The sequence below is a fragment of the Macrobrachium rosenbergii genome, chromosome 13, assembly GCF_040412425.1.
Source record: "Macrobrachium rosenbergii isolate ZJJX-2024 chromosome 13, ASM4041242v1, whole genome shotgun sequence".
In the NCBI taxonomy this organism is placed as follows: Eukaryota; Metazoa; Arthropoda; class Malacostraca; order Decapoda; family Palaemonidae; genus Macrobrachium; species Macrobrachium rosenbergii.
The window spans coordinates 37,158,913-37,178,628 of NC_089753.1; the positions used below are offsets into that span (position 1 = coordinate 37,158,913).

Sequence of the window (19,716 nt, forward strand, 5' to 3'; positions counted from 1 at the left end):
CCTACTTCGAAAACATTACCCCAAAGGGGGGGGCGAATCTAGGTGTGTGCTGGTAGCAAGGGGTTTGAAAGAGGGAGACCTGTTGTATACCATGCCCAGGCATTTCCTGTAGGCTATGAAGGCATGCGTCCTTGGTCCATATAAGTGGAAAACAACTGGGTTCCGCCATATTGGCGCCAACTGTAAGCTGACTGAAATGATGATTTTTCCGTAGAAGGTAGCTAGATAGCAGCTAAATAGGAGGGAGGAATGTAAATCCTTGACTAAGTTAAGAATACCTTAGTTTTACCAGACCACTGAGCTGATTAACAGCTCTCCTAGGGCTGGCCCGAAGAATTAGACTTGTTATTTTACGTGGCTAAGAACCAATTGGTTACTTAGCAACGGGACCTACAGCTTATTGTGGAATCTGAACCACATTATAGCGAGAAATGAATTTCTATCACCAGAAAAAAATTCCTCTAACTCTTCATCAGCCAGCTGGAGAATTGAACTCCAGCCCATCGAGTGTCAGTCCGCAGCTCTACCGACTCACCCAACAAAGAGCTTAAACCCTTGACTATATATATATATATATATATATATATATATATGTATGTATATACATATACATATATGTATATACATTATATATATATATATATATATATCAAAATAAGGAGCCCACAGAAATGCCAAAATGTAGAAAGTTAATGCTATATTTGATGGAATTCTGTTTTAACATATATATATATATATATATATATATATATATATATATATATATATATATATATATATATATATATATATATATATATATATATATATGTGTGTGTGTGTGTGTGTGTGTGTGTGTGTTTATACATTATATATATATATATATATACTGTATGTATATATATTATATATATTGTCACAAAGTGATCAAGCACCTGGTTATTACACAAATAATAATACCAAAAAGTTACCTCACATCAACCAGATACTTGAAACCTCATAAAAAAGAGTATGACTGAATCACTAAAGGTACAATGATCCCATAAAACTTACTTATCACTTGAGAAAATCAATGTAACTTCATCAAGTTATGGGTGAGGCAACAATTATTAAGTTATATCCAGACTAGTGGAAAATGGGTATCACTTCAACAAATACTATCTGTCTCTCTGGTTCTGTTTTACCTAGATAAGTCTTAGGTGAACAAACAGATACATCACTTAGCTTGTACACATTAATGTCTCTAATTACTGGTGGTCAAAATGAAACACTGTGTTTTAAAAAACTTTAAACAAACAGGTTTATTTCTAAGTTCAAAAGTTATATGCAAAGTTCACAATCTCAAAAGATTTACTGTTAATTGACAAAATTGTAAGATTTAAGTATTTCTGAATCAAGTTTAATTCACAAAACTTTAACTTATTAAGAAAGCAATTTGGTTAGATAAGATTCAAACTATTAACTATCACTCAAGTGCCAAGTATATACCTGATTAATTAACACAAACATTCACCAAAATATTACTGACTGGAATCCACATAAACATTCTCTAAAATCTCAATAACAGGTAGGCACTAACAAAATGTTAAGAAATCACCAGCAAACCACAGTAATTATAAAATTATAGTAATATGACAGCACAGACGTATAAGAATGCGATATGCAAAAATGGAAATATACCAACCACCAAAAATATATGCTTAACACACCAACCACCAAAATATATGCTTAAAGATTATATCAATCTTTCAAAAGATTACTTCTCTTAAACATAACAGAACTCAGTAATCACCACATTACCTTTTGTAAAAATGTACCATCACACACTTTACACAATGCTTGCACAAAACAATATTCTTGATCACCTTCTACAAAATTAACACACTCCTGGGGTGAGTTTTAACAGAGCTTGTACAAACAGTAAACCTTCAGTAACTCTTATATATGGAATTATTGAGAGAGAGAGAGAGAGATGCTTATCTCAGGGACCCCTTTGGCTGACTGACTGTCTTTGGAACAGCACTGCACTTAACACTCCAACAAGCCCTTCCAGAATACATGATACATAGAGTATGTATACATTCATACATATACAAGTATACACGTGTATGAATACATACACGGCTGAGCTTCGAGCACCTGATCTCTTATCTATGATAGACATTTTCTGGGACACTCACACAGCTGAACAAGCAGAAGTAAGCGCTTTTAGACCCAAAATTGGTTGGCTGACTGCATGTCAACTTCAAGTACCTCTCTCACTCATTCTTTCTTTTCCAGATTATGAAAAAGAATAAGCACAGACGCAGCTAATAAATATGGGGTAAGCATGCAGAACAAATGTATAATAGACAACTCACCGATTGGCTGACAGCTCATCACGATAGGATAAGAGGGGTCCTTTTGCCTCTAAGTGCGAGTTACTGGACACCTGTGTAAATATGGAAACAATAAGATCTTCCCTCTCTCTCTCTGCAACAGGCTGTATACAATTCCATATTTTAAACAAAGGGAAAAAACATACCAAAGCATCGTAAGATTACATGATATACAATTTATCTGTAAGAAAAAGACATTTTAAAAGTACATCTTCATAATGAATGACGAATCTGCAAGCAAAGCATCAGAATTTTCACAGAGACAAATAAACACTTGTAAAATGGTTATATATATATTATAACATATAATAAATATATATATGTATATATATATATATGTATATATATATATATATATATATATATATATATATATATATATATATATATATATATATATATATATATATATATATATATGGATGTGTATACTGGTACATATACACACACTATATATATATATATATATATATATATATATATATATATATATATATATATATATATATATATATATAATGTTGAAGGCCTCGAGGGCGAATTAACTCCTTGGTTAACCTTGCCTCAGTCTCGGGTTCCAACGACTAAGTCTGGAATTAGGTCTCGTGCTTTCTGTCCTTGACTGCAAGGGTAAGGCCAGGCTGAAGCCACAGCAGGCGAGATTAGGCCCCCACATGTGCGAAACCTTTTTGTTCCATGAATGCGCAACTAAGTTTGTTAAGTTTTATATTTTTATCTGGCTTTACAGGTTTTAATTTTAATTCCAAAAAGGCTCACTTAACATTGGAATCGGAACTGTGCTGAATAAGAAAAGGAAGCTTTGTGGTTTGAAAGGTGTCTTCAGTGTGCATGAAAGGATTCTGTATCTTTTTTGAGGTAATGGCAAGGCTAAAATATCCGTGACTTCTTTCATGCTATTATCCAGAACTTTTTAGGTTTGCGCTTGTTACCAATGTACAGTCCTTTATCCTTTCACAAGACCGAGCCGTCCCAGGACACCGGTCCTACCTTCACCTACCCAAAGCCCTTTATCTTTACATATCACCACATTTCTCACCCTTCTAGTGGTTCTCAATCCACATGTGATACTCGGGTAATTCATCTCAGCCTTTATTCCTCTTTCACGTTCAGCACTCATACTTCACATCCATAAAGAAGAGCTGGCTCAACACGCCCTTTATTCACTCCCACCTTGGGTTCCATAGACACACTCAGTCTCTTCGCAATCTTTTGCACATCCTGCTACTTTATATATATATATATATATATATATATATATATATATATATATATATATATATATATATATATATATATATATATATATATATATATATACACACACACACACACACACACACACACACACATATATATATATATATCAGTTGCCTTCTTGGGAGCATTCCTGTCAATGGAAAAAGGCAGTGTTGAAATATATATATATATATATATATATATATATATATATATATATATATATATATATATATATATATAGAGAGAGAGAGAGAGAGAGAGAGAGAGATAGATAGAGAGAGGTGTGCGTATATGTATCGAAGGAAGGAGGAAACAGAGTGCTGTATGTATGGTAAGAGAGTGACTATCATAACCTTCGAAAAGTCTGGAAGAAAATCAGATATATTTTTAACCCGTAATTTGCGGTTGAGTGTGTAGCCCGACTTTCCTTTTTTTTTTTTTTTATGCCCTCTCTCCTTTTCTTGTATGGTCCATAGCCTTTCCTTCTATAGCTGGAGGTGCGTATTACGAATGGAATGTAACTATCCTTTTTATTTGCCGCTCACACGCATGACATTTGTATTTTAAACGCGAAAATGAAATTGAAACGTTGATTTTAAAGTACCAGTATTTTTTCAAATGGTTATTTATAGAACCGTACTCGGTCGTACCTAGATTTTTCCACATTTTCTAACTCTTTGTCCCCTGTGTATTTAAGCACTGATCTTCATTTGTTAGTTAATAGAGATTGAATTCTCTTTATCTCTGTAACAAGGAAAGGGAAGTAAGAAGAGAAGGAATTCACTCTTGAGTCGTTCGAGTCGGGATAGAGTAGGTATGGTGGCTGTTATATTTGCCTTCGGAGGCGTCCCGCAGACACATGGTCAGACAGGGAACAGTTGCTGCAGACTTACCCTGCAACCACCCTCTTCCGTCTTCCATATTCGTCCCTTCTCTTCCACCCCCACCCCGCCCGTTCTCAGTCCCTCACGACCCAATCCAAACCCTGGATAGTCCTGCAACTGGCATCTTCCAACCCCCTCCCCTCCTCCCATCCCCTCCCACTTGTGCCTCTACCCAGTTCCAGCCATGGGTAACCTTGCAATCAACCACCTACCACTCCCCCCTTCCTAATCCCCTAGTATAGCCCTAGTCTTGGTTAACCCTCTGATCAGCCTCACTCCCTAACCCCCACCCCAGAACTACCCCATGGCCCTCCTCCCTCCACGGACCTCCTCCCTCCATGGCCCTCCTCCCTCCACGGTCCTCCTCCCTCCATGGTCCTCCTCCCTCCACGGACCTCCTCCCTCCATGGTCCTCCTCCCTCCACGGACCTCCTCCCTCCACGGACCTCCTCCTTCCACGGTCCCCCACCCTCCATGGTCCTCCCCTCTCCATGGCCCTCCTCCCTTCTTTTCTTTCGCAATCCCGGCCATCATCAAATAATAATTTTGGTATCAGTAAGGAGATCGGGCCAGCTGGAGCCGGCCAACAACCATTCCATGCCGTCTCTTTTCCCCTCTCTTGATTAATCCGTTCGATCTTCACCTCCTTTGATTTGCTGCCGAAAAAGGGGAGTGTAAGCGGCTTAAGGCCGGTGGATCGAACACGTGGTACCTCTCGTCGATGTCGGTCATTGTGTTTGGTCGGGGATGAGAGGGAGCACGAAGTAGGTAGGTTTGAGTTTCTATTAATTGATGCGCATTGCTTTTAAGCATGTTGTTTGTTTTTCGAGCTTCTTTCTAATGAGCGCCGTATTCGTTGGAAGCCTGAATTTCAAGTCAGTGGCCCCTGCGGGCTTGTTCCTTGTGAATAGGGTTCATCTTCTGAGTAATAATAATAATAATAATAATAATAATAATAATAATAATAATAATATGGGATATGCCATTGGAAATTGTACCCATAATAATAATAATAATAATAATAATAATAATAATAATAATAATAATAATAATAATAATAATAAAAGAAGGAGAGAAAGAAATGTTGAGCTGTTTGTATTTTGTTGTTTTCGCTTGTAGGCCTCTCTCTCTCTCTCTCTCTCTCTCTCTCTCTCTCTCTCTCTCTCTCTCTCTCTGTGTCGATGACCCTAGTTATATGCCTGCAAATTTAAAGAACCTAATCAATCAGTTACCTTGGCTTAGTGTTGACTTTCCTGTCATTTGGACATTCTTAAGCTTTCTCAGCACTTTTAGGAGACTTTCCGAGTTGTCCCGTGGGATCCACACGATCTAATGCCGATTTTGATTCGTAATAATGGGAAGAATGACAGAGAGCTTTTCTGAGTCTCACGGTGTTGGAGGTGACGATGATGATGATCAAGGTCTCTAGACCCTGATGATGATAATGATGAATTCATTTTGGCGTTGTTGAGAATAGAAGCTGAGACGGTCCTCGAGAGACCCTCCCTCCCCCGTAGGGGGGTAGCGCCGTCAGTGCACCTCAACTGGTGCACTGTAGGCATTACGTAAGGGTCTTTGCAGCGTCCCTTCGGCCCCTAGCTGCAATCTCTTTCATTCCTTTTACTCTACCTCCGTTCATATTCTCTTACATCTGACTTTCCACCCCCCATAACATTTTGTTTCGTAGTGCAACTGCGAGGCTTTCCTCCTGTTACACCTTTCAAACCTCCTTACTTCTATTTCCCTTTCAGCGCTGAATGAGCTTATAGGTCCCAGCGCTTGGCCTTTGGCCTAAGTTCTATATTCTCTTCTGTTCGAGAGATCCCCATATTTTCAACATGCATTTTTGACTTTGTGTCATATTATCTGGTCAGTCCTTGAGGATTTTAGTTTCGCATTAAAGGTGTGATAATTACGTATATCTGTCCTGTGTTGAATAGAATAGCATTACCCTCGCTAGTCATTTAGTTTCGGCAGTAAAATGATAAACTTTGAAGGTTGGCAGTTTAATTTGTTCGGTTTTCATTATTTAATTAGGTCGTAAGTTCCAAGACAAACGCTGTTGTGGAGGAAAGGCAATCAGTGTTGTTTTGGTTGCCGAAGTAGTGGAAGAAAGACAGTCAGTGTTGTTTTGGTTGCCGAAGTATCAAATCAGTTGTGCAATGAGATGAATCAACTGTGCAATGAGGTTACAAGATGCTTATTGAACAGATTACTATTCGTGGCACACGAGGCTATATACTCTTCATAATTGTTGTATTTATTTTTGACGTAATATAACATTATGTTTTAGCAAAGACTCAGGAGTTGGCTCTCAGTGCCATCAGTCTGGGAGTCGGCACAAATCTACCATGTGTCTATTTGTTAGTTAATTTAATGAGGGGCACCAGAATGAACTGCAAAACCAAGGAACTCATTTAGCTCACGCCTGGCGAGAAAAAAATAAGGATTGGTTTATGAGAAATGATAGGACCGAACCCAAACGTGGAGCGATAGACACACAATTGCCTTTTTCAAATGAAGGTCACTGGAGATTAAAAGATTACATGCTTTCTAAGTCAACAAACGTAATAGGAAGTGGGCTGTTGAAAGGAGTTCACGTGCGTGGTGCTGCTTTTTATTTTATTAAAGATATTGTTTTAGATTCACTAACTGAGAGAGAGAGAGAGAGAGAGAGAGAGAGAGAGAGAGAGAGAGAGAGAGAGAGAGAGAGAGATATGACCGAGCATAACAGCTGGATTCATTGTGCTGATACGAGGGGGAGAGGGGAGGGGGCGGTATCAGAAGATCATTTGATTGATTTTCTCGATTGCTTCATTAACCCGTCGTCGACGATGGGAGTCAATTAATCATTTTAAGGGCTCAAGTGCTGCGGCTTACTGAAAAGAAGGAGTTATTATGTATCCTATTTAATTGTGAGAGTTATTATGCAGTCTATTTAATTGTGAGAGTTATTATGCATTCTATGTAATTGTGAGAGTTATGTATCATATTTAATTTTGCGAATTATTATGAATCCTATTTAATTGTGAGAGGTTTTATGTGTCCTATTTAATTGCGAGAGTTAGTGTGTCTTATTTAATTGTGAGAGTTATGTATCCGATTTAATTGTGAGAGTTATTATGTATCTTATTTAACTGCGAGAGTTAGTATGTATCCGATTTAATTGTGAGAGTTAGTATGTATAATTTAATTGTGAGAGTTATGTATCCGATTTAATTGTGAGAGTTATGTGTCCGATTTAATTGTGAGAGTTATGTATCCGATGTAATTGTGAGAGTTATTGTGTATCCTATTTAACTGTGAGAGTTAGTATGTATCCTGTTTAATTGTGAGGGTTATTATGTATCATATGTAATTGTGAGAGTTAATAATGTATCCTATTTAACTGTGAGAGTTAGCATGTATCCTATTTAACTGTGAGAGATGGTATGTATATTATTTAATTGTGAGAGTTTTTATGTATCCTATTTAATTGTGAGAGTTATTGTGTATCCTATTTAATTATGAGTTAGTATCCTATTTAATTGTGACAGTTAACATGATTACTGTTTAATTGTGAGTTCAGGACTTTTTTTTTTTCCGGGGAACATTCACAGGCCGTGCAAGTTAATACCCTTATTAATATATTATAGTACTGTGCATTAATTAAGAATTATTATTATTATTATTATTATTTCTAATGTACGTAATATCTCTTCATACATTTAGTCACACATTTTCAGCGGAATCTAGCAGCTTTCCCCACCACTCATACCTATAAGCTCGGACATCTGGTTATGCAATATGTAGGACTCGACTCACTCTGTTGGTTCAGGGATCTATATAACCCCGAACGATTTTCTTATCTTACCGCTGGATCTACTATACGGGGCCTCAGAGGCTATGGTTCACCTGGTTGATGGTGGTGCTGATGATGCTAGCAGGTGTGCGCGTGTCTGCGTGTTTGTTTGTATGTTTGTGTATGGCAACATCAAGGGTTCAGTGGTTTGTAGGAAGAGAGGTTACCGTTTTTGTATTCTGTGAAGGTCCGCGATAATTTTCGTATATTTTTTTTTTTGTTTAAAGAATTCCTGGTATTCTAATCGCGCGTTTATATAATTTTTTATTTCCATTTTTTTTTGTTTGATGATTTACACTCTCCTTACCGAGGATAATTTTCTTATATTATTAATATTATTCTTCTTCTTTGTAAAAATCTCTTTGTATTCCAATGCCGTGTTTATAACATTTTTTATATAATTATTTTTTTTTTGTTTCCTGATATCCATTCTCCGCACGTTTTAATCATTTGCCTTTTGTTTGAGTTACTGAAAGTTTCGTTTCTTATCGTTTCCGTGTCCAGTTCGTTTCCTTTTGATTTTGTTCATTCAAGCCTTTGCTAAATTGAACGAGTATTTTCATTATCATTAGTGGAAAGTGTCAGTTCTTCAAACCTTGCACCATTGCCTTATTTTCTAAATTGCGTCGTGTATGTATGTAAGTATATGTTTTTCAGTTGTTGGTTCATTATACTTGTACGTTATTTATTTGTTCGGATCTTTGCATTATCCTCCAGTTTTTTTCATACATGTAAACTTGCTTTGTAAGTAGTGGGTATTTGGGCTTGTTCTGTGGAAATGTTTTGGCATCAGTTATAATAATAATAATAATAATAATAATAATAATAATAATAATAATAATAATAATAATAATAATAATAACCTATTTCCTTTCAGTCGCATTGCCATATAAGGCATCCCTCTCGAATTTTGCCGTAGGCGTTAATACAAAGTTAACTCACGTACCAAGAGAGAGAGAGAGAGAGAGAGAGAGAGAGAGAGAGAGAGAGAACTGGTCAGGTTAGCCGCACTGGACGTACTTGATGGGCAGTACCCCGCCCCATTTTATGGCTTTCCTTCGTGGGCGTCTTGTAAACGAGTCAAGTTGCGTCTGTTCTTGGAAGGGAGATTGGGTTGGGGGGAGTAAGGACGAGGAATGAGTTAAAAATGGATTCGCACGGGAAAGGAGATGGATGTGGATGAGAAAACAGTCGATTAGGAGCAGTAATGGGGGAGGAGGTAAAATAATAAGAGAAAAAGAAAACGAATGACAGGAGGAAAAGAGAGTAGGTGAACAGTAAGAGAACAAGTAAAAGAGGAATGAGAAGGATGAAAAAGTAGAAAACAGTTAAAGAATAGGATAAAAATACAGAAGCCAATTAAAGAATACGATGAACAATTAAATAATGTGATGAAAAAGCCGAAAACAGTTAGGGAATAGGATGAAAAAGTAGGAAAAAAGAATAGGATGAAAAAGCCGAAAACATTTAAGGAACGGGATGACAAAGTACAGTAGAAAACAATTAAGGAATATATGAAAAAGTAGAAAACAATTAAAGAATATGATGAAAAAATAGAAAACAGTTAAGGAATAGGATGAATATTAGAAAACAAAGAATAGGATGAAAAGTAGAAAAGGGTGAAAGAGTAGAAAATAGTTAAGGAATAGGATGAAAAGTAGACAACAAAGAATTGGATTTAAAAGTAGGAAACAGTTAAAAGAATAGGATGAAAAAGTAGCAAACAATTAGGAATAGGATGAAAAGCAGACAACAAAGAATTGGATTTAAAAGTAGAAAACAGTTAAAAGAATAGGATGAAAAAGTAGAAAACAATTAAAGAATAGGATGAAAAAGTAGAAAACAGTTAAAAGAATAGGATGAAAAACTAGAAAACAATTAAGGAATCGGATGAAAAAGTAGAAAACAGTTAAAAGAATAGGATGAAATAGCCGACAACAATTAAGGAACGGGATGAAAAGTTAGAAAAAATTAAAGAATACGATGAATAAGCCATGGGAAAACACGAGGTATACATCGGAAGGGAAGACGAAGGAGATGACGAACAAAGCCAAAATGAGAATAAACAGATAACCAAAAGGACCAAAAGACGTAGAAGATGTCTGTGACAAAGAACGAAAGTAAATTACAAAACAGTTTTCTTCACATTTACTTCAATTACTTCAGAGAATCGCTCGCTGCCATTTACTGGGATAAGCTTGCGTAACTTGGTCTTGTTTCCGTGACGTAACATCAGCGGAGATGCTTTCCATCTGCTTTCTGTCTGCTTTCTACTTCTTGTACGTCGTTACACCTCGTTATTTAATGGCCTGTCCGTCATTATCCAATATTTAACTCTTTGGTCACTTCATTATTTCATTCTTTACTCGTTAATCTAATCTTCATTTTGCCCTTTTTTCTTTTACGTTATTTTGCGACTACATTTTATTGTTTTGTATTTTCGTCTATAATATCTTTGACTGTTACGTTTTATCTTCGTTATTATATAATTTACATTCCATTATTTCGTAATTAACAGTTCATTACACTTCATTATCATGGCGATTACTTCTGTCAGCGCATTACCTCGATATCTGGAAGACAGATTACGGTTTATTCTACGTATTCTGAACGATCGCAGTTCTTTATCTTTACAGCAAAGAAAAAATATATCGATAGGTTAAGAAAAGGTTCATGCTTTGTTAAAACAAAACATCACTGAAATCTAAAACGAACCTAAACTGTCTGGTATGATAGATAATATAAGTCACATAAGGCTCAGAAACCAGTAAAGAACATGGCAAAATTCTTTATTATTTTAATTGTCCCCGTAGGGGAATGGTGCCCTCAGTGCGCCTCATGCGGTGCACTTTAGGCATTAAATAAGGCTGTTTGCAGCGTCCCTTCGGCCACTAGCTGCAACCCCTTTCATTTCTTTTACTGTACCTCCGTTCATGTTTACTTTCTTCCATCTTACATTCCACCCTCTCCTAACAGCTGATTCATAGTGCAACTGCGAGGTTTTCCTCCTGTTGCTCCTTTAAAAGTCATTTTACGGTCAATTTCCATTTCAGCACCGAATGACCTCATAGGTCCCAGCGCTTGGCTTTTGGCATAAATTTTATATTCTATTCTATTCTGCTATTTTCATTGCATCAAGTTCGATTTCCACGTTTACTGGTAGGGACGATGATAGTTTCGATTTTAACTGAAGTTTTTTTTTTCGCTACTTATTTGAAGTGGGAAGTGGATTTTAAGTGTTAAAAATGAGAAAGTTAGGTTTTAGGCATTCTCTCTCTCTCTCTCTCTCTCTCTCTCTCTCTCTCTCTCTCTCTCTCTCTCTCTGCTGTTGTCAATACAGTGAATCTGTTGAAGGCGCTGACGCAAACGACCGGTCCAGAATAGGAAAAGTGACTAGGAGCATGAGGACGGTGGAGCAATAATTTCGGATTACAGCCTCTTAACAAAGAACCCTTTGTCTTCTTTGCCTGTTTGCGTTGTCTTACGTTGCAGTTGCCTAGGATAATGCATCTCATGGTTTTATGATATGCCAATCGCGTCCATTTATTACTTTGTTTCAAATGCTTATGCTTTGGTAATTCTATGGTGGGTTTGAATGAGTTTTGATTGTTATGTATGCTTTTGTAATTCTATGGTGGGTTTGAATGAGCTTTGATTGTTATGTATGCTTTTGTAATTCTGTGGTGGGTTTGAATGAGCTTTGATTGTTATGTATGTTTTTGTAATTTTATGATGGATTTGAATGAGTTTTGATTGTTATATGTGCTTTTATAATTCTATGATGGATTTGAATGAGCTTTGATTGTTATGTATGCTTTTATAATTCTTTGATGGATTTGAATGAGCTTTGATTGTTATATATATGCTTTTATAATTCTATGATGGATTTGAATGAGCTTTGATTGTTATAATATGCTTTTGTAATTCTATGGTGGGTTTGAATGAGCTTTGATTGTTATATATGCTTTTGTAATTATGTAATGGATTTGGGTGAGTTTTTACTAGTGTTATATTTTCAAAAGTAGTATTTTATATTTCATGTGGATTTTTCTTTTATCTCGAAACGATCACAATTTTTATCCGTAACTGATATAGGCAGTTTTGTAGTTGCTTTGCGCGAATACTTAATGAAAACATAATTTCTTACAATACAACACAAGTAGAATTTAGTCGTTTATCACTAAGAATGTCGAAAGGATTAAATATGATTACAGAAATAATTGTATTTTAGAATTCGTAATGCACTGTGTTTCATGGACCTACTTGACACTTTAGTGATTCTATTTTATACCGAATTAGATTTTACTGTTTCTGGGCTGTTAGGTAAGTTGTTTCTCTTGCAAAAGAAAAGATCAACAACATGAGGCTCTGACTCTTTTATCAATGCAATTTCGGACGTATTGTAAAGCTTTTAGTTTTCTGTAAAAGAGAACTATTGCGCCGGCTTTGTCTGTCCGTCCGCACTTTTTCTCTCCGCCCTCAGATCTAAAATCTACCGAGGATAGAGGGCTGCAAATTGGTATGTTGATAATCCACCCTCCAATCATCGAACATGCCAGATTGCAGCCCTCTAGCCTCAGTAGTTTTTATTTTATTTAAGGTTAAAGTTAGCCATAATCGTGTTTGTGGCAATGATATAGGATAGGCCACCACCGGGCCGTGGTTAAAGTTTGATGGTGCGCGGCTCATACAGCATTATACCTAGATCAACGAAAGGTAGACCTATTTTCGGCTGTACAGAAAACTCGATTGCGCCGAAGAAACCCGGCACATTTTCACTTGTTGGTCCTAGAACCAATTTTCATCAATGAACAATTTTATACTGTTGCCAGAATCGAACTTTACATTTTAACATTACTTTAAGTTTTATTTCGCCGATTCAGATTTTGACTGATATATCATTAGTAAATCTTAACGGTTCTTCGTTGGGCGAGTGGGTTCCGTTCTCAGCTAGCACTCTGCTGACCGCGAGTTCGAATCTCCGACCGGCCAGTGAAGAATAAGAGGAATTTATTTCTGGTGATAGAAATTCACTTCTCGCTATAATGTGGTTCGGATTCCACAATAAGCTGTAGGTCCCGTTGCTAGGTAACCAGTTGGTTCTTAGCCACGTAAAATAAATCTAATCCTTCGGGCCAGTCCTAGGAGAGCTGTTAATCAGCTCAGTGGTCTGGTTAAACTAAGATATACTTTACTTTTAGTAAATCTTAACATTACATAGCTTTATATTTTATCAAATTAAAGTTTTTGAAAGTTCACCAAGTATATCAATACCAAATGTAACGCTTTTACCATAAACAAGTGCCTTGACAGTTCTTTACATTTCACCACTATAATTTTGACATTGTACCCATTACAAACTTTACCATTTTACCACTAGCCTTCACATTACCATGACATCCACCAATAGCCTCCAAGGCCTTAAGGTATGGCTGAAGTCAATGTTAAAACGGCAGAATCATGATCTGTTAAAATTAAGTATTTTATTTTCAGGAAGTGACATTTTATGCAAAATTAAAATCAACTGTCGAACGGCCAAATGCGAAAAATCCGTCAAGCCAGAGTAGGGTGTCTGTCAAGCCAGAGTAGGGTGGAAATACTATACCTAGATGACCTAAGTAGCACTGTCCTCCCCACCCTCCCCTTCGCCGACTCGCTTCCGGAGAGAAGAGTCATGTGAGAGGAGGCGTTGGAGTGTCTAGGGGCCTTCCCTTAATCCCTTTAGACTTGCCTTTCATTCGGCTGCTGCTGCTCCGGTGCTGGAAGAGATCAGGTGGCACTGAGAGAGAGAGAGAGTGTGTGTGCCACGTGGCACTTTTGAAGTTTTACTGAAGCGGTAGTGCAAGGTTTCACCTGTGATGGTTGTAGAGGCGTTGCATGCATGTGTGTACGTATGTGTGTCCGTGTGTTCGTGTATGTGTGTGGTGTTTATGTGTTTGAAAGAGTCATGTGGTTGCTTTGCAAGTTTTTCAGAAGAGAGGCATGTACTGTAGAGCCATAGAGGTAGAATATTGGCCTGGAGACGGGGTGAGGGGATTAAGCCGTACTCCTGGGTGAAGCCAGGTTGACAGGTACTCGGCCACGCCCAGTCGTGGCAAGAAGCAGGAGTGGGACACTTTGGGTAACTCAAACTCTTCACTAAATACGTCAGTATTTACTGTTGTTTATTAAGGAAATATTTACAATAGTGCTGGTAAAACATAAGAAATCAAAGCACGATCATTTTACTCATGAAAAAGAAAGAAAAAAAAACATGCAATTCACATTAAATCATTGGCCGCTAAACTGGATAAGTTTTGTGTATGATTGTCTACTCTTCACTGAAACTTGAGTTTGCAGCTTAGCAGTTAGTCGTTTTCCAACGTAATGGTACCTTACATTCAAATATTTTTCAGCAATTGCTTTTGTTAATAAATGTATATGATTGTCCAAAGGATCAGTATCGTACATATGATACCCAAAGTTAGTAAAGATTTCTTTGTCTTTATAGACTGCTAAAACTGATGTGACTAACTTATGAAAATCTGTTTTTACTAAAGATTTTGTACAGGATATATTTCTCTTAGTTTCTTCTCACAAATTATGCATATGTCTATTACATCATCTGATGGGTTTATCAATTTTCCTTTGGTTTTCAGTTTAATAAGAGAATGGCGATCACTGCCATTCGACATGGTTAATGCATCAATGCATATTTCACAATGTAAACCCTTTTTCAAAGAAAATGCCACAAACACCGCAATATATACAACAATGTGGTTTGCACATTTTGTCAAATGGGTATTGCTTGGCATGTAAACATAATTATTCATCATCACCGTTGTTTGTCTCATCCGTATCACACTCATCTAAAACTTTATTTCTCAAAAGAGACATATTTATACCTCTTATAGATGCATTATTTCCATATGTACTTGCAACTGTTAATATTGGCACGGATTTTAATGGTAAACAGTTGCCCTTAACAACATCCATTATGTCGTTATGCACAAGTAGCTTTTATAGGCAGCTGAGAATTGTCTAACCGTGGGATTGTTGTTAGCTCCCCCCCATACTCCTTATTTGTCCAAAAAAAAGCTCAATATGGTCTTGACTTAATTTGTAAGTCAACAGAAATGTCAATGGTGCCTCAAAAGCCGAAATATATCTTTCATAGATAATTTGCAGACTTCTTATACAAAAGAGAAAACCAAGAAATCCAGTTTTTCTTTTTGTGTTTATTATATCTTGGCCATCACTAAATTTTAATGATCTAATATACGTTTCAGCTATTACAAGAAAATCCTTGATTTGGTCAATATTTCTCTTCTGAACTGGACATTTGTAGCCCCTAGATTTCAAATTTCTAGAGTTCATTATGTCAAAAAGGTTTTTAAAGAGCACAATAAAGTCAATAGTCGCTTCACAACCACTAAATTCACCTATATTTTCATCGAGACAATATCTCAAAGAGGTTCCAACCGATTCACTAAGCAATTGTGCTGCTAACTTAACATTCATTTTTTTCCTGATCCACGCAATATGTGCAGCCCGTAGTTTGTTGGCTAAATGAAGTTCTTCCTTTTCTTGGAGGTCGTGCAGCAATTCAATGTATATATTTCCATTTCACAAAATTACTGTCTTTATCAATTAAAGTTTTCTTATCTCCAAAGCAATTGCGCACAAGCTTAAGCATATGACACGGGTCTAAGAATATGCAGACAGGTTTCTTTGTCACAGGATGAGGAAAGGCAGATTCAACGGTATCACTTTCAAAAGTGCAACCAAGGTATTTAATCATAGACAAATTTGAGGATGCTCCATCGCAAGTTAAAGATATAACTGTAACTCCAACTGTATACACCAAGGTTTACTAGACGTTATTGTACACTAATTCTATGAGTAAATTATGGAAATTAGAAATGCATAATTTGAAATTCACTTACCGATGAAATGTCCGAGTAGGATCTTGTAACTTGTTGTATCTTGCTGTGCAACCAAATGCTGAACAAGAGCTTGGCATTCTGTAAAAAATTAGCTATAACAAAACTCCACACTTCCGCCTCGAATGATAATATGGATCTGACTGACAAGGAAGGTCGGTCACTCTTGGTTTACTCCCGTGAGTGTCCCAGAGCTTCTTGCCACGACCAATATGGCTGCCCAGCTGTCAACCTGACTTCACCTTTTCCGCGGGACATCGCCTCCACCCTAATCTTTCCTCCAAGTGTAGAGCTAAGTTACACTTGTAAGAGAGAGAGAGAAAGAGAGAGAGAGACTTAACGGCTGGCAGAAAGTAGAATGTTTCACCAAAGATAACAGATAGAGTGAAAAAGAAGAGAGGAGGGTGGGGGGGCTGGCGGGGTGGGGGGGGGGGCAGTAACGGGGCAATTAATGACGAAACTGTCACATTCCCACCTGCCACTGAGGAAGCACGTGACGCAAGTGTCTCCCACCCCCCCCCTCCCTCCACCCACTCGGACCCATAACTTTTTTCCACCTTGGAATCTCTCCCTTGGCTGAGTCGGTTGAGCTTCAGACTGTCGCTCGATGGGCCGGAGTTCAATTCCACCGACCGGCTGATGAAGAGTTAGAGGAATTTATTTCTGATGATAGAAATTCATTTCTCGCTATAATGTGGTTCGGATTCCACAATAAGCTGTAGGTCCCGTTGCTAAGTAACCGATTGGTTCTTAGCCACGTAAAATAAGTCTAATCCTCTGGGCCAGCCCTAGGAGAGCTGTTAATCAGCTCAGTGGTCTGGTAAAACCAAGGTATACTTAAATTTTTTTCCACCTTGGAAAATGTATCCTTAATCTGAGTTATCGAAGTTATCAGTGTGGTTTTTCCTCTCATTTTCCATTGGACAGATGGTTTGTTGTCACCCTCTTTTATTAATTCAATGGATAATTGTGTAATATTATTCTCTATTTTTAGTATCATTATGATTAAGACTCAGATGGTATTGCAATTTGCCAACGGTAATCTCCATTCGAATTTGAACAGCCGACCAGCGAAACACCAGACCAACGTTTCAGGCAGAACGGTCCACTTATATACTTAGTTGCTGTATAATTTTATTTCTTTCTTTTCGTTATTATTATTATTATTATTATTATTATTATTATTATTATTATTATTATTATTATTATTATTATTATTGCTGCTGTTGCTGATATCCGAAGTAGCGAGGATTTAAGGATTTTTTTAACACTAGTAGCACTATTGCTGTTGTAATTACGTTTAAAGTAAGAAGAATGAGCTTCCGGTAAGTACTTGTAATGTAATTTGCGCTCTTTATGACCGTAATTGTTTTTGTTCTTGTCGCCTCTGGAACACTTTGCATTTGTATACCCTCCGAAAAAGCACACGCGGTTAGTAGATAGAGTTCCACAAAACGAAAACGAAAGCTTTTAATATTTATATTTTTGAGGTATGATTAGCCGAAGTTTTGTATTTCGTATTATTGAGTAAACGAGACGCTCTCTTCATATTTTACAACGAATAAAATGCCTATATACGAAAACAGGTAAACAGAGAATCAAGACAAGGAATTCACAGTATAATAAAAAACAATTAAAAAATGCACCGAAGAATCAAGTTTTCTGTACAGCGTATAATGCTGTATGAAAGTTTCAGCCACGGCCCGGTGATGGCCTGTGTTGTTGGTACCTATAGAGTTGCCAGACGTACGATCATAGCTAACTTTAACCTTTAATAAAATAAAAAAAACTACTGAAACTAGAGGGCTGCAATTTGGTATGTTTGATGATTGGAGGGTGGATGATCAATATACCAATTTGCAGCCCTGTAGACTCAGTAGTTTTTAAGATCTGAGGGGGGACAGAAAAATTGCTGCCGGACAGACAGAGCCATCTCAGTAGTTTTCTTTTACAGAAAACTAAAAAGCAAAAGTACATATGCGTATTAAAAACGAAAAAGGAATGAACATGAGATCTGAAAATACTGAGCAAACCTCGTAACTAGTCTTGCCGTGTCTAATGAGCTGTCTGTCGTAGAACCGAGAACTACTCTATGAGTTTGTGTGCGTTGGCACCGTTTCTTTAAATTTCCTCATCTGCAAGCTTACAGTACATCGTAAGCTCCACGCTTCCACCTCTGGAAGCGTTGTCTCTCCTCTCTGGAAGCCCCATCACAAGGCGGGGGATTGGATCCTATCGAATTTCCCCAGTCGGCTCATCTCCTAGAAGCTGTTTATATCACTAATCCTTCCTTCAAGCTGTTTAAAAAGACTGTCGACTTTCTGTTCTCTTCTCTAGTTTACTTCCGGATAGGGGAGGAGGTTAGGTCGAGGTGTCGTGAGTTTATCTTTGAGTTTACAGTTGTGTTCGGACTCTCTCTCTCTCTCTCTCTCTCTCTCTCTCTCTCTCTCTCTCTCTCTCTCTCTCTCTCTCTCTCTCTCTCTAGCTTCTGTATTGTGGCTTCCCGTGGCTGCTTACAGGTAGCTCTATATACATACGCTCATTACGCTGGCTTTTCGTCCGTGCAGGAAGTTCATGCTTATGAGGGTGTCTCATCTGTTCACAGGCCGCTCATGCGTATAATGGTAGCTCAGAGTACGCAGGCTGTTCATGCGTATAAAAGAACTTTGTACTTGCGTAGGGTGTTCATGAATACTTGTATGTACAGTAGGTAGCCCATTGTACACAGGCTGTTCATTCGTATAAGGGTATCTCAGTACACAGGCTGTTCATGCATATAAAGGTATCTCATAATGCATAGGCTGTGTTTGCATATGAAAGTAGTTCATGCATACTTAGGCTTTTCATATGCATAAAGATGGCTTGCACGTATACGGGTTTTAGTTTTCTGTGAAGGAAAACCATTGAGATGGCTTTGTCTGTCCGTCCGCGCTTTATGCCCCCCCCCCATCTTATAAACTACTGAGGCCAGAGCGCTGCAAATTGGTATGTTGATCACCCACCCTCCACCCATCAAACATACCAAATTGCAGTCTTCTAGCCTTAGTAGTTTTTATTTCATTTAAGGTTAAAGTTAACCATGATCGTGCGCCTGGCAGCGCTGTAGGACAGGCCACCACCTGGCCGTGGAAACTCGATTGCTCTGGAGAAACTTTGGCGCATTTTTTACTTGTTTTTACTCGTGTACAGCTGCTCTGTGAGGATAAGCAATTGCTCTTTTACAGCATATACGGGAGTGTCAGTACAGTATGTGTGTGTGTGAGTACCTATTGTTTTAACCTTGAGTATTAAATGGTTTGTTATTGTGTATATGGGTGCCTTAGGCATCTACAGAAGGCATCATTGCACAAGAATACTCAGTAAGCAGAAGGTCATGCAGGCGTAACGTAAACATTTCCACAAACTCTATTATTTCTAAATACAGGTTAGATGGACATTCCTTCGGGGAATTA

At 37.6% G+C, this 19,716-nt stretch overlaps 1 protein-coding gene and 1 long non-coding RNA gene across 7 annotated transcripts in view; one reads left to right on the forward strand and one right to left on the reverse strand.

The window, feature by feature from the left end:
* The window catches only part of LOC136844591 (uncharacterized), a 67,262-nt gene extending 50,862 nt beyond the window's left edge, over positions 1-16,400 (reverse strand). Inside the window, exons 1-2 of the long non-coding RNA XR_010854931.1 lie at positions 16,268-16,400; positions 2,340-2,410 (exon numbers count right to left, since the gene is read on the reverse strand). This is a non-coding gene — a long non-coding RNA (uncharacterized lncRNA). The remainder of the gene's footprint in view (positions 1-2,339; positions 2,411-16,267) is intronic.
* The window catches only part of LOC136844587 (large neutral amino acids transporter small subunit 1), a 232,219-nt gene that overhangs the window by 41,463 nt on the left and 171,040 nt on the right, over positions 1-19,716 (forward strand). The gene's annotated exons all lie outside the window — the stretch shown is intronic.